Below are 12,029 nucleotides of genomic sequence, written 5' to 3'. Positions count from 1 at the left end.
ACTCATTTTGGTAAAGCCAGGTAAAGACATCACAAGAAAAGAAAACTTAAGACTAATATCCCTAATGGACAGAGATGCAAGAATCTTTAACAAAATATTAGCAAATCAAATCCAGCAACATCCAAAAAGGATTATATAACATACCCTAGTGATGTTTATCCCAGAAATGCAAGTTTGGTTTAACATTCAGAAACCAATTACTGCAACACACCAGGGTTTCTCAGCATCAGCACTACTGACATTTTAAGCTAGATAATTCTTTGTTGTGCATTACAGGATGATTAACAGAATCCTCAGCCTCAGATGCCTGTAGAACCCTCCTCTCCAGTTTGACAATCAAAAATGTTCCCAGACATTGTCAAATGTCCCCTAGGGAATAAATCACTTCCAGTTGAGAACCATTGCAATACAGCATATTAGTAAAACAAAGCACAAAAGCCACATGATTATGTTGATAGACACAGAAAAGATATTTGACAAAATCCAACACCTATTCGTAAAAGCTCTCAGAAAACTAGAAATATAAGGAAACTTCCTCAACCTAATAAGGGCATCTACAAGAAGCCTACACATAACATAACACTTAACTGTATGCTTCCTCCTAGGATTGGAACCAAGGCAAGGATGTCTGCTGTCACCATTTCTATGCAATATTTTCCTGGAGGTTCTAGCCAGTGCAATAAGGTAGGAAAAACAAAAGCATACAGTTTGGAAAACAAGAATCAAAATAAATTATTTTTATGTGCAGGTTACATAATCTTGCATGTAAAAAATCTTAAGAAATCTCCAAAAACCTACTAGAATAATGAGTAAGTTTAAGAAGGTCACAGGAGATAAGATCAATATGAAATCAAATTTTCATATAATTGGAATGAATGACCTGAAAATGTAATTAAGAAAATTTTATTCACAATAGTATAAAAAAGAATAATACATTTAGGAATAAATCTAACAAAAATGTGCAAAACCTGTCCACCAAAAACTATAAAATATTGCTAATGAAATTAAATTAGACCTAAATAAATGAAGGAATATACCATGTTCATGGTTTGGAAGACTTCTTACTGTTAAAATGGTCATTCTCCTCAAACTGATTTATAGATTCAACCCAATCCCTGTCAAAACCCTAGCAGGCTAATTTTGCACAAATTGACAAGCTAATTTCAAAATTTACATGACACACAAAGGACCTAGACCAAGGGCAAGCAAACTTTTTTCTATAAATAGCCAGATAGTAAATATTTTAGGGTTTGCAGTTCACAAACTTTTGTGTTGCAACTACTCATTTCTACCAGTATAGAAAATATGTAAATGAACAGGCATAGTTATGTCTCAATAGAATTATATTTATAAAAACAGCCACCAATCTCTAACTTAAACTAGCTAAAACAATCCTAAAAAAGAAGAACAAAATTGGGTGACTTATACTAACTGATTTCCATACTTGTTAAAAAGCTGCAGTAGTCAAGACAGAGCGATAGTGTTGTAAAGACGGACACATAGATCAATGGAACAAAAGAAAGAGTCCACACATATATGGTCAATTAATTGTCAATGAAAAAGTGTGATTCACTGGCAAAAATGATAGGATATCTGTATGTAAAAAAAACAACCAAAAAACTCCTCCCGAAACCCACTTTGATCCTTACCTCATACCATGCACAAAATTAGCATGAGATGGATCATAGACCTAAATGTAAGAATAAAAACTATAAACTTCTAGAAAAACAGAAAAAATATGTCACCGAAAGCATGATCCATAATAGAAAAAAACTGATAAACTGTATGTCATAGAACTAACATTTTGCTTTTCAAAAGACACAATTAAGAAAATGAAAAAGCAAACCACTGACCAGGAGAAAATATTTGTAAAACATATGTCTGATAAAAGATTTGTATCTAGAATATGTACAGAACTCTTACAACTCAAATACAAGAACTCTTACAAGTCAATAATGAGGACAGAATAATAATTAAAGATCAAAGTGGGCAGAAGATTTGCAAATGGTAAATAAGTGTATAAAAAGACGATCACATCATCTAGTCATAAGGTAAAGGTGAAATCACAAGGCGATACCTGCAACCCCCACTAGAATAGCTAATATTAAAACGACTGACAATAGCAAGTGTTGTCAGGGATGTGGAGGAACTGGGGCCTTCTCACATGGCTGGTAGAAATGTAGTAGGATAAAACCACTTTGGAAAACGATTTGGCAATTTCTAAAGATTAAATGTATATTGACAATACAACCCGGTAATTTTACTCCTAGATATCTACCTAAAGAGAAATGAAACTGTATGTACGCATAAAAACTTGTACTCAAATGTTCACAGCAGCATCATTCATAATAGCAAAAATTAAAAATAATCCAAATGTCTATCAGCTGGAGAATAAACCAAATGTGCTGTGTCCATACAATGGCATACTTTCTCAGCAATGAGAAAGAACAAACTACTGACATATACAACAAAATGAATGAAACTCAAAAACCTTACCCTAATTGATACAAAACACTACATATTTATTTATAGAAATTTTTCAAAAAATGCAAAACTATAGAGACAGAACACAGACCTTCTCTTGCCTGAGGCCGGGGCTGGGAGTGGGAACCAACTAACTGCAAATAAACACAAGGGATGATGGATTTGTTCTAAAATTTCATTGTGGTTATAATTGCATAACTGTATACATTTACTAAAATTTATCAATTGGGTGAATTTTATGGTATTAAAAGTATAACAGTAAAGTTGTTTAAAAAAGAAAAAAGAAAAAGTATGGAACTGAAATTCTGAACAAAAGATGCAGCAGCCCCAGAAGGCGTCCCACAGTGAGAGACCCTCACTGTGCCAATGGAAGGTATTTCTCAGGATAGAGGGGCAAGGTCATGGAATACTGAGGTGTGGTTGGATTCAAAGACATTAGAGCTTTGTCAGTTTTTACCAGGATTGGCCCTTCCTGAACTTATGCCTTTCCTTTTTAATGCTCCTGTCCTATTTTCTGTGAAATGGAAGATATGACTAACCAGGGTTACAAGAGCATTGCTTGAAATCTCTCCATATAGAGCAAGCACCATCCTCAAAAAGAAATACCAAATAATGGTTTCCCTTGTTATTGACCTATTTAAAAAATCTAACAAGACCAAATTGTGCCAATCAAACCTATGATCTTACTTCATGATTCCTAAGGTGAAATCTTCAAAATCTATATTTTAATGCCTTATGGTGACTATGCAGAATTAATATGTTAAAATGTTTTCCCAGAAATGATAGGAATTGTATGTGCAAATCTTATTAAAGACACTGTCAAAATGGACAGAATTCACATTTAGCCAGGTGTACAATGAAGACAGTCTGCTTTTTTCAAATTGGTGCTGAACCTATACACAGATAACAATAGTGTAAAGCAAGGTGGAACAAAAGAAACATGGGCCTTTCTTAAGCTCCTAAGCTAAAAGTGCAGCTGCTGGATGCACATACATAGGCTCCTTTGGAAAGGGAATCTTTAAAAAAAATTTACAAAAGTCCTGGGTGAAGCTCCCTGCCCTGCTCCTAATACTCCTGCCTCTCTTCTGTGGCAGTCAGCACACTTTGATGGAAGCAAAGAGACCACATATCACTAGGTTAGGAAATTATACACAGAAAAGCCACAGACATTCATTTATTGCCTCAGCGCAACACCTACTTGGTGAGCAAGTGAGCGTTCTGCAAGTGAGCATTCTGCAAGTGCAGTTCCCTGAGGTTTGCATTTTGCCTGGGAGTGGTTTTCTGCTACAGCATATCACACTTTCCACGTGTGGTCCTATTACGGAGAAAGACTTTCCATTGCAACTTGCAATGGAAGTTAGAAGTACAATCTGAGGCCCAAGGAGACTATTTCCCCTCCTTGTGTGATCTCACCAATCTTTAGATGATGGAAAGTATGACCTTCTGCTTTTCTCCACTAACCCACTACGTTGATCAGTCTTGTTACGGAGGAGATGCCCGAGGAAGATAATGCATTCAACTACGATTCCAGTAGGCGGCGCCCTCACCTCTCCATCAGCACCATCTTCACACTGACAGCCAGGGCTGCAACCTCTCAGCAAATTAAACAGCTGAAATCCGTGTCTTCTGAAGCCTGGGGCAATCTTAAGGTGTCCAGAAGAAACAGATAAAAGGGCTAGCCCTTTCCTTCCGTGTAAAATTTTATGGTACACTCTAATTCTCTTATTTTGTAGCTGAATTTGCTTTGGAGGTAATGTTGAACTTAATACCAAATATTTTCAAAACACTAAAACTGCTAAAATTTGTCTCTGTCTTAAAGTTGTTTTGTTTGAACTCACATCAACCATTTCTTTGAGGGGCAGGGTGGTCTGTGGCTAAAGACACCAGAACCACACTTCCCAGATTCAAATTCCATCTCTCCCAAACAAAGAATTTTGTGATTTCAGGCAAAATGCTCAGTAGATAAATTTTCTCATCTATAAAATAGGGCTTAAACACTGATCACAGTACCTGGTATATAAAACTTAATAAATGTTAGCTATCATTTGTAAGCACTTAATGTTTATTTTATTTTACTTTGAGACAGGGTCTCAATCTGTTGCCCGAGCTAGAGTGTAGTGGCATCATCATAGCTCACTGCAACCTCAAACTCCTGGGCTCAAGTGATCCTCTTGCCTCAGCCTCCTGAGTAGCTGGGACTGCAGATGCGCATTGCCACATGTGGCTAATTTTTGGAATTTTCTAGAGATGGATGTTGCTATGTTGCTCAGGCTGGTCTTGAACTCCTGATCTCAAGCAATCCTCCTGCCTCAGTACTGGGATTATAGGCATGAGTCACCATACCCAGCCTAATGTTTATTTTATATAGACATTTATAAACATATGCAATTCAAATTCCACTCCATGATCAACAAGGGGAAATTGAGATTATGGCATTGGTTTCTAACATCCATCTAAAATCATTTTCTTTCCCACTTAGACTCCTGGAGTCATGCAGCACCCATTTCCCACCACAATAAAGACTCTCTATCCCAGCTTTGATTCCATCATATTTAAAGCTTGGATGGCACTTTTGGAACAAACTGACTGTTTTATTCAGTTGGTGGGGAGAGAAGTGGGAGAGATAAGTGAACCCCAGTCAATGATAGCACGGGGCCCCTGGGCTTACCTGCACATGAGCATACTAGACATTGATGTTTCCATCCAGTGAAAGGAGATATAACTTCTAAAAAACATATGGACTTATATTATGCTGTGGGGGTAATAAGAAGAGAAGTGAGAAGCAGGCAACCATAAAAGGTGTATTGTTCAGGGGAACAGGGAGAAGACCTAGCTCCTGAGCACCTACCCTGTGTCAGGGTACAGGAATGCCATCTCTTTTATTTCTCGCCGGAAGACTGTGAGCGAGATCTAGAGCCCCAAAGCAATGCCCACAGGCGTTATCTCCCTCGCAGAGTAATCTGGCTCACCAAACAAAACGTTTGAATCTAGATTTCTGGCTCTTGTTGAAAAAGAAGAGACCAGGTAACTTCAGGCTGGCATCGCGAGCCTACAGCCGCTCCTTGGTGCTCCCGTGTCCCTCCCGTCTCCCCATGAGCACAACCTCCTCCCTCCTGCTGTTTCCTGCTCCTGTGCCCATCTGAGCTGGTGGCTCCCAAGGTAGATCTTAGTCTCCCCTTTTGCAGATGAGTACAGTAACTGAAACTCGGGGCAGTTAAGCACCTCTCCCGCGGTTGCCTAACTGAAAGTGAAGAAGCCAGAATTGAAATTTTGGTCCATTTCATTTACATAGAATATAAATATTATTCAGCACAGACACCCTGGGAGAGAATGTATTGTGAGAAAGAGCCTTGTATTTAGGATTCAAGTTCTAGCTACAGCACTTGAGTGCGTCTAGCCTTTGGCACGTCACTTCATGTTGCTGCTCTGGACCTCAGACAGCTCATCTGCAAAATGGGGGCGACCAGGCCTACTCCACCAGGTTGTTGTGAGGACCACCGGGGATGTCTGGGAAGCCCTTGACAGGAAGGCAAGCTCTGTAGCTCTAAGAGATTGCTAGTGTTAGGCCAACAGCAGGATAGACGGCTGGCAAACCCATGACGGAAGGAAGGTCATGGAAGGACTGGTTTGAGCCAGACCTCAGCCCTTGAGCTAGTGGGTCCACACACGAAAGGATTAGCTGAGCCTGGTTGTCGCTGGTGGAAGAGCAAGTCTACACTTCAAACGCACGTGAGGGAAATCAGAGACGACTTACATTTGTAGGTCCTAACGGTTCCAGAGGGGGCAGCTTAGATTTCTAGCCGGGGTGGCTGCGTCCCAGCCTCCGCCCGACCCCTCCCTGCGCGTCCGCCCTTCCCCGGCGCCCGCCCGCGCCCCTCCGCCCCCGCCCCGCTGTCCCCGCCCCAGGCCTCGCCCCCGCCTCGCGCCGCCGCCCGGAGCCGCGGCGAGCCTGAGCCGGGCGCCAGCTGACCCCGCGCGCCAGCCACACGTGAGTCCCGCAGGCCGCCGGCCGGGCCCCCCACGGCCGAAGGGCTGGGGTGAGGAGAGCGCCGGGCGCTTTTCGGCTCGTCCCGGTTACTTTGAAACCGAAAGCGCCCGCTCGCGTCCGGCCAGGACCCCCTGACCCGCGCGGGGAGGGCGCGAGGGGGCGGCTAGGCCGGGCCGGAGGCAGCGGGCCTGGGCCCGAGGTCGCGGGAGGCCGGCGGGGCGGGTGGCCGCGGATGGGGGCGAGTGGGTGCGGCGTGGAGTGGGTTTTCTTAGCAAGGGAGAGGTGTGGCGAAGACCGAGACTGGGGGGTCCCGAGCTGGGGCGCTGGCCCGGAGCGCGGTTGTGGACGGAGGGGCCAGTTCAGCTGGGGTGCGCAGCGGGGGTGGACGTTGGGGCATGCCCCGCACACCCGCACTGCAGAGCGGGGCCAGGCCTCCCTCCGCACTCTTAGGCACCCCTCCACCTTTGCAAGACTTTCCAACCAGAGCAACTCCAGAATGAAACTTTAATTTTGCGAGGAATGGAAACCGCCACCAACTGTTGGTTTGCGCGTCCTCGTTTAGGAACAGTCCCCCTCTGCAGAAGGTGAGCTCCAAGGGGTCTTGAAGCAAACCAGGGCTCTGAGAGGTCAGGTGAGTTGCCCGGGGGCACCCAGAGAATTCGCAGAATCTCAGTTCTGCACCCCAGATGGTCTCCCCGTGGTACGACTCTGCGGGGTCTTAGCAATTCTGAGAATTTTCGGTGATTATCGTGCTGCACTGTTGCTGCTGGTCCTACCGGGCCACTCTGGAGACTTTCTCTGCTGGCTCTGCCCCCTCCTGCAGAGTTTCCATATTTGGCTATTTCAGATTTACTTTCGTGAGAACTCAGTTATCTCGCTGTGGCAGGCAGAGCCGCCCTAGGTGAGTGTTAAGGTTGGTGAACCGAGGAGAGGCTCCCTGCCCGGGCAGCCCCCTGCTGGCCCCGTCCTCCGCAGCAGCCCTGGGCCCTGACCCATGTACTGTGAGCACAGGCATCTCGCAACTAATTGAATTCAGCAAATATTTATTGGGCAAGTGCCGTGTGAGAGCTGGGCTAGGGCCAGTGGAATATGGTTCCTTCCTCCAGAGAGATTTGCATTTTAAAAGAGTTCTGGAAGACATAAAATGCAAAGAAGTTTGTTGAAGTGTTTCTGGGAATAGAACGGTTCTGGGTGTGTGAGAGATAATTTTAGGCAGCAAAAGGCTGGGCTAGGACCTCTCAAATCCCAGTGCAGCTGCCTGCTCTGCCTCATATGCACACACAAAGCTGAAAACAGGGGTGGTAACATAATTGATCATCTAAACACCCCCACCCCTAAGTCTACTCTAATTTGATCAAGAGAGACAGAAATTGTTGCAGGAAAGATGGATGTGAGATGGAAGTGGAAAACACCTAGCTTCTGTGAAGACTTTTGGTTCTCTTATTGTTTTCGCTGCAGCTCGTAGATCCTGGACAAAGGCCGGAGAAAGTCTCCAGCCTGAGCCAGGATCTGGAAGAGCGGAAGTGATGGCGAAGGTGACTCTTAGGTCCTCTTGGCTGAGGTCTGTGGTAGCGGGGGTAGGATGACTGTGTTTCCCTCAGTCAGCAAGTGTCACCAAGTACCCTTTGGACGTGGGTAGTAGGGCGGTGGAGAGAATATGGAAAAGAGATGGCACCCCATCCACCGTAAGTGCTAACTCTAGAGACTGGGGTATTTCAGGGAGGATGATTTGCAGAATGTGGGAGCTGGATGCCTCTGAGTCAGTCCCGTTAGGCTGATGGGAAAGGAACCTCAGTGCTAAGACGAACCTTCTATGCTTATCTCAGCTTTACTGGGGAGGACTTTGAAGAAAAAAAATAACTCCTTGTTTGTGAAGCTCTTTCCTTTTCAAAGAATTTTCCCATGGCTCTTGTTTTGTTCGTATTTTGTCCTCCATGATACCTTTTTGAGTTAGGCCACAGCAGGACTATTCCTCACATCTCTCAGATGGCGGGGGTGAAGCACTGAGAGTATAAATAACCCCTCGAGCTCCGCCTCTGGACCAGGCATGGAGCTCTAAGGTCTCTGGTTCCCCTGCTCCAGGCCCCTCCCCCTGGTTTCTCAGACAGCCAAATCTGCCCACCCCTTCCTCATCTGAGGGACCAGCGAAGGGACCCAGAATCCAGTGATGCCTGTGTGGTCTGTTCCCAGCAACGTGGAGCAAGTTGGGCTGGAAACTGCCTTAGCTACTGCATGAACAGACACCCAGTCCTTCAGCTCTGCCCAGCCAGGCAGACTCGGGGCAAGACCAGTGTCTGCTTTTGTGCGTATCCTGGAATCTGGCATAGAGTAGGCCTAAACAGATGTTGGCTAAATTGCACTGTATTCATCTGGGGTCTGCCTCCCTTGGGCTCTGAGCTGCCAGGGACATGTGCTGGGTAGAGCTTCGGGGAGAGAGGTTGAGCTGCCTGAAGGACACTGTACAGTTTAGATGTAGCCCATCTCATCTGATTAACTCCCGCTACCTCTTCAAGGAGAAGGGAGAGGCAGGTGCTATTCCTTCCACTTTATCTGGTTGCAAGCTGGGGCTCAGAAGTGGTTTGAAAGATCTCTCATCACGTAGGGCTGGGGCAGGACCCAAGCCCAAGTTTTCTGACTTCAATTCCTGTGCTCGTCCCATAGTACCTTGACTATAGGTAGCCAGGATTCTGGGCAGGAGGAGGATGAGAGAACGAGCAAGATAGTCATCAAAAGCTGCCTGACACCTTTGTCACCGATCAGGGGTCTTTAAGAGTTAATAAACCAGAAGAAGTAGAGAGGGCGCAGTGGCAGACACAGTCTCTGAAGAGCTGTTGTGAGGTTCCCCTGGACTGGAGCTGTCACCCCAGCAGAGGTGTAGCAGGCGGGTGTGTGTGTGATGGGGTAGAGGGCAACATGCGGCAGGGCAGAGGCAATCCCCGGGGCCGGAGGGCACCTGCTGTCGCCGCTGCCAGGGTTGGGCCAGCGTAAGTTTGTTGCTTTGCCCAGGGGAAAACTTGGAGGGATCAGATAGCAGCCTTGACTGGTATGGCCTCTGGCAAGTCCTATCTTGTGAGGGAGTGGGGTGGAGGACCAGGGAAGAAATAAAGTGAAAATCCTCATTAGCCGGACCAAGAAATTACAGTGACAGTGATGAGCACATTTTGTTTATCGATATCTGGCGGCAGGTGGTGATGCGTGTTTAGATTGTGCTGTGTGTAGCATCCAAATGGCCTGTACACTGAACTTAATTTTACAGCGTCCATCTGATGTGCAGGCCTTGTACACACTGTTAAGTGACAGAGCTCGGCATACACCCTGTTGGTGTGGGGGGGCAGGGTCTACCACCTCACTCTCAGCAGATCCCCGTCTCATTTCTTGACACCACAGGCTCCATCGATTTCCTGTCTCACCAATTCAGAACATCCCTGGAATTTCCCCTGCAGCTTTGTTTTCCCTCAAGGAGAAAGTGCTCTCCTCCAGACCAAGGTGAGAGCGCCTTCTCCACCGACACTTCCAATTCAGCTCTCTCCTTCTCCCCAGGCAGGTTCCACCTCTCCCTCCCACGGACTCCTTCCCTCCCCAACAAGCTCGGGTTTTCTGTTAAACAAGAAGACTCCGTGTTTCCCAGTCCCTCTCCTCTCTCTCTTTCACTAACAAGCTTCTGGAAAGAGTGGCCAGCACTTGTGCTGTCTTCCTCACTCAGCGCTGTGCACCTGCAGTGCTGCTTGGATTGCCGGTGAAGGCTTCCAGGACTGGTCACAGGCCTGCTCCAGCCCACGGTGCAGCTGTTGCCCATCTCCGGGAGGCTGCCACACCACCCCCACTGGCGTTCCCTTCCTTAACCTTCTGGTCCTCTGCCCTGCAAGTGCCAGTGTGGGGCCAAGGCTGGGTCTTCAGGCCAGCATCCTGTTCCCTGAGCTCCTCTCCCTCGAGCCCTCTTCCATTCCCAAGGCTTAAACCAACACTTTCAAGGAAAGGCCGGGTGCAGTGTCTCATACTGTAATCCCAGCACTTTAGGAGGCTAAGGCAGGAGGATCGCTTGAGGCCAGGAGTTGAGACCAGCCCGAACAACATAGCGAGACCCCTAGCTACTTGGGAGGCTGAGGCAGGAGGATCACTTGAGCCCAGGAGTTCCAGGCTGCAGTGAGCTATGGTTGTGCCACTGATCTCCAGCCTGGAGCCCCTTTAGATGTCTGTCCCAAGCCTCCTCTTCCTCTACCTTTCCCCAAGTGTGGCAGCTGTTGCTCCTTGGTCACCTTTGTCCTATCCCTGCTAGCCAGTCCTGATCTACTATCTATTCCCAGTTCAGGGCCACAGACTCTTTCCTGGACAAACTTAATTATCCATTCACTCGTTTTCCTATTTTCTTTTCCATATTGCTGCAGAAGGGCCACCTTAATACATAGCTGTTGCCCAACTTCCATAAGTGTCTGTATTCGCACTGGGGAACAGAGATAGTTATGTCTCCCACTTGGGGTTGTTGAAAAGATTAGATGAGCCTGTATATAAACAGAGTCTAGTGTATGGCAGGTATTCAGTAAAACTGGTTTTCTTCTTCCATGTGGTTAACAGAGATAGAGAGTTGTGGGGTTTCTGGGGAGCTGGAAAATGCATGCCTAGCCTAAAGGCCTTCAAATTTAAATTAAAAACAAGCAAAAGAACTGCCGTGTGCCAGGGTAGACCATCATTTAAACTAGCTTGTTGCTGCCACCTTGCAATCTGTAGACCAGGTAGACCTCAGGGGCCAGGGTAGGTGAGCTGGGATGGAGCAGGGCATCGTGCGGGTAAGCTGGCTTGAGTCCTTGGTGGGCAGCGTGGGGCAGGCGGCATCCAGGGCTAGTGCCCTAGGGCTCAGATTTCAGGGGCAGGATTTTAGTCCTTAGAAGGACTTGTGGGCAGAGTAGGCTGCAGCTTTGGAGGAAGAGTAGTGCTTGGCAGGGACCCAACACAGGCACCCAGCAGAAGAAATAAAACAGATTTGGGAAGCAAAATACAGGCTCTGGCTTGACTGCCAGGAGCAGACCAGTTACTTCAGTGAGATCCGATGGTGAAGTCAGAGCGGGATGAGGTTGACTTGATACAGAGCCATCACCCAGGGCCCTTTCCGTTCTCCCTTACCAAGGCAATGGCTTAGAACAGCCAGCCTGTGTGCTGAGGCGTTCCTCAGGGAGGCCCTTGACCTTGGAGAAGGGAGGCAGGTGGGTGGGGTTAAGCTAAGCAGAGATCCTGAAAGTCCCTCTTCTGCCTTCACGATGTTAGGATTCTGAGGGAGAGGCTGGGCCAATACCTGTGATGCAACCTGGGAAAACCTACCGTGCCTCCCTGGGGTAAAGGAAAAACAATTGAACATAAAGCAAAGGCTTGCACGCTAACCAGATGCATAATGAAGGAAGTGACTGAGAAATTGGGTGGGGTTTTCCAGGAAGCCCTTCTGGGAAGTAAGACGTGGATCAGAGGGATGAGAAGGAATACTGGACTTGGGCAAAGGTGTTTCTGAGAGATAAAGGAAGAAGGGAATAGTCACCCTTAAGGGATGTGAAATAGATTATTCTGGGGC

This window comes from Eulemur rufifrons, chromosome 27, assembly GCF_041146395.1.
Source record: "Eulemur rufifrons isolate Redbay chromosome 27, OSU_ERuf_1, whole genome shotgun sequence".
Lineage (NCBI taxonomy): Eukaryota > Metazoa > Chordata > Mammalia > Primates > Lemuridae > Eulemur > Eulemur rufifrons.
This window is presented reverse-complemented; position numbering follows the sequence as displayed.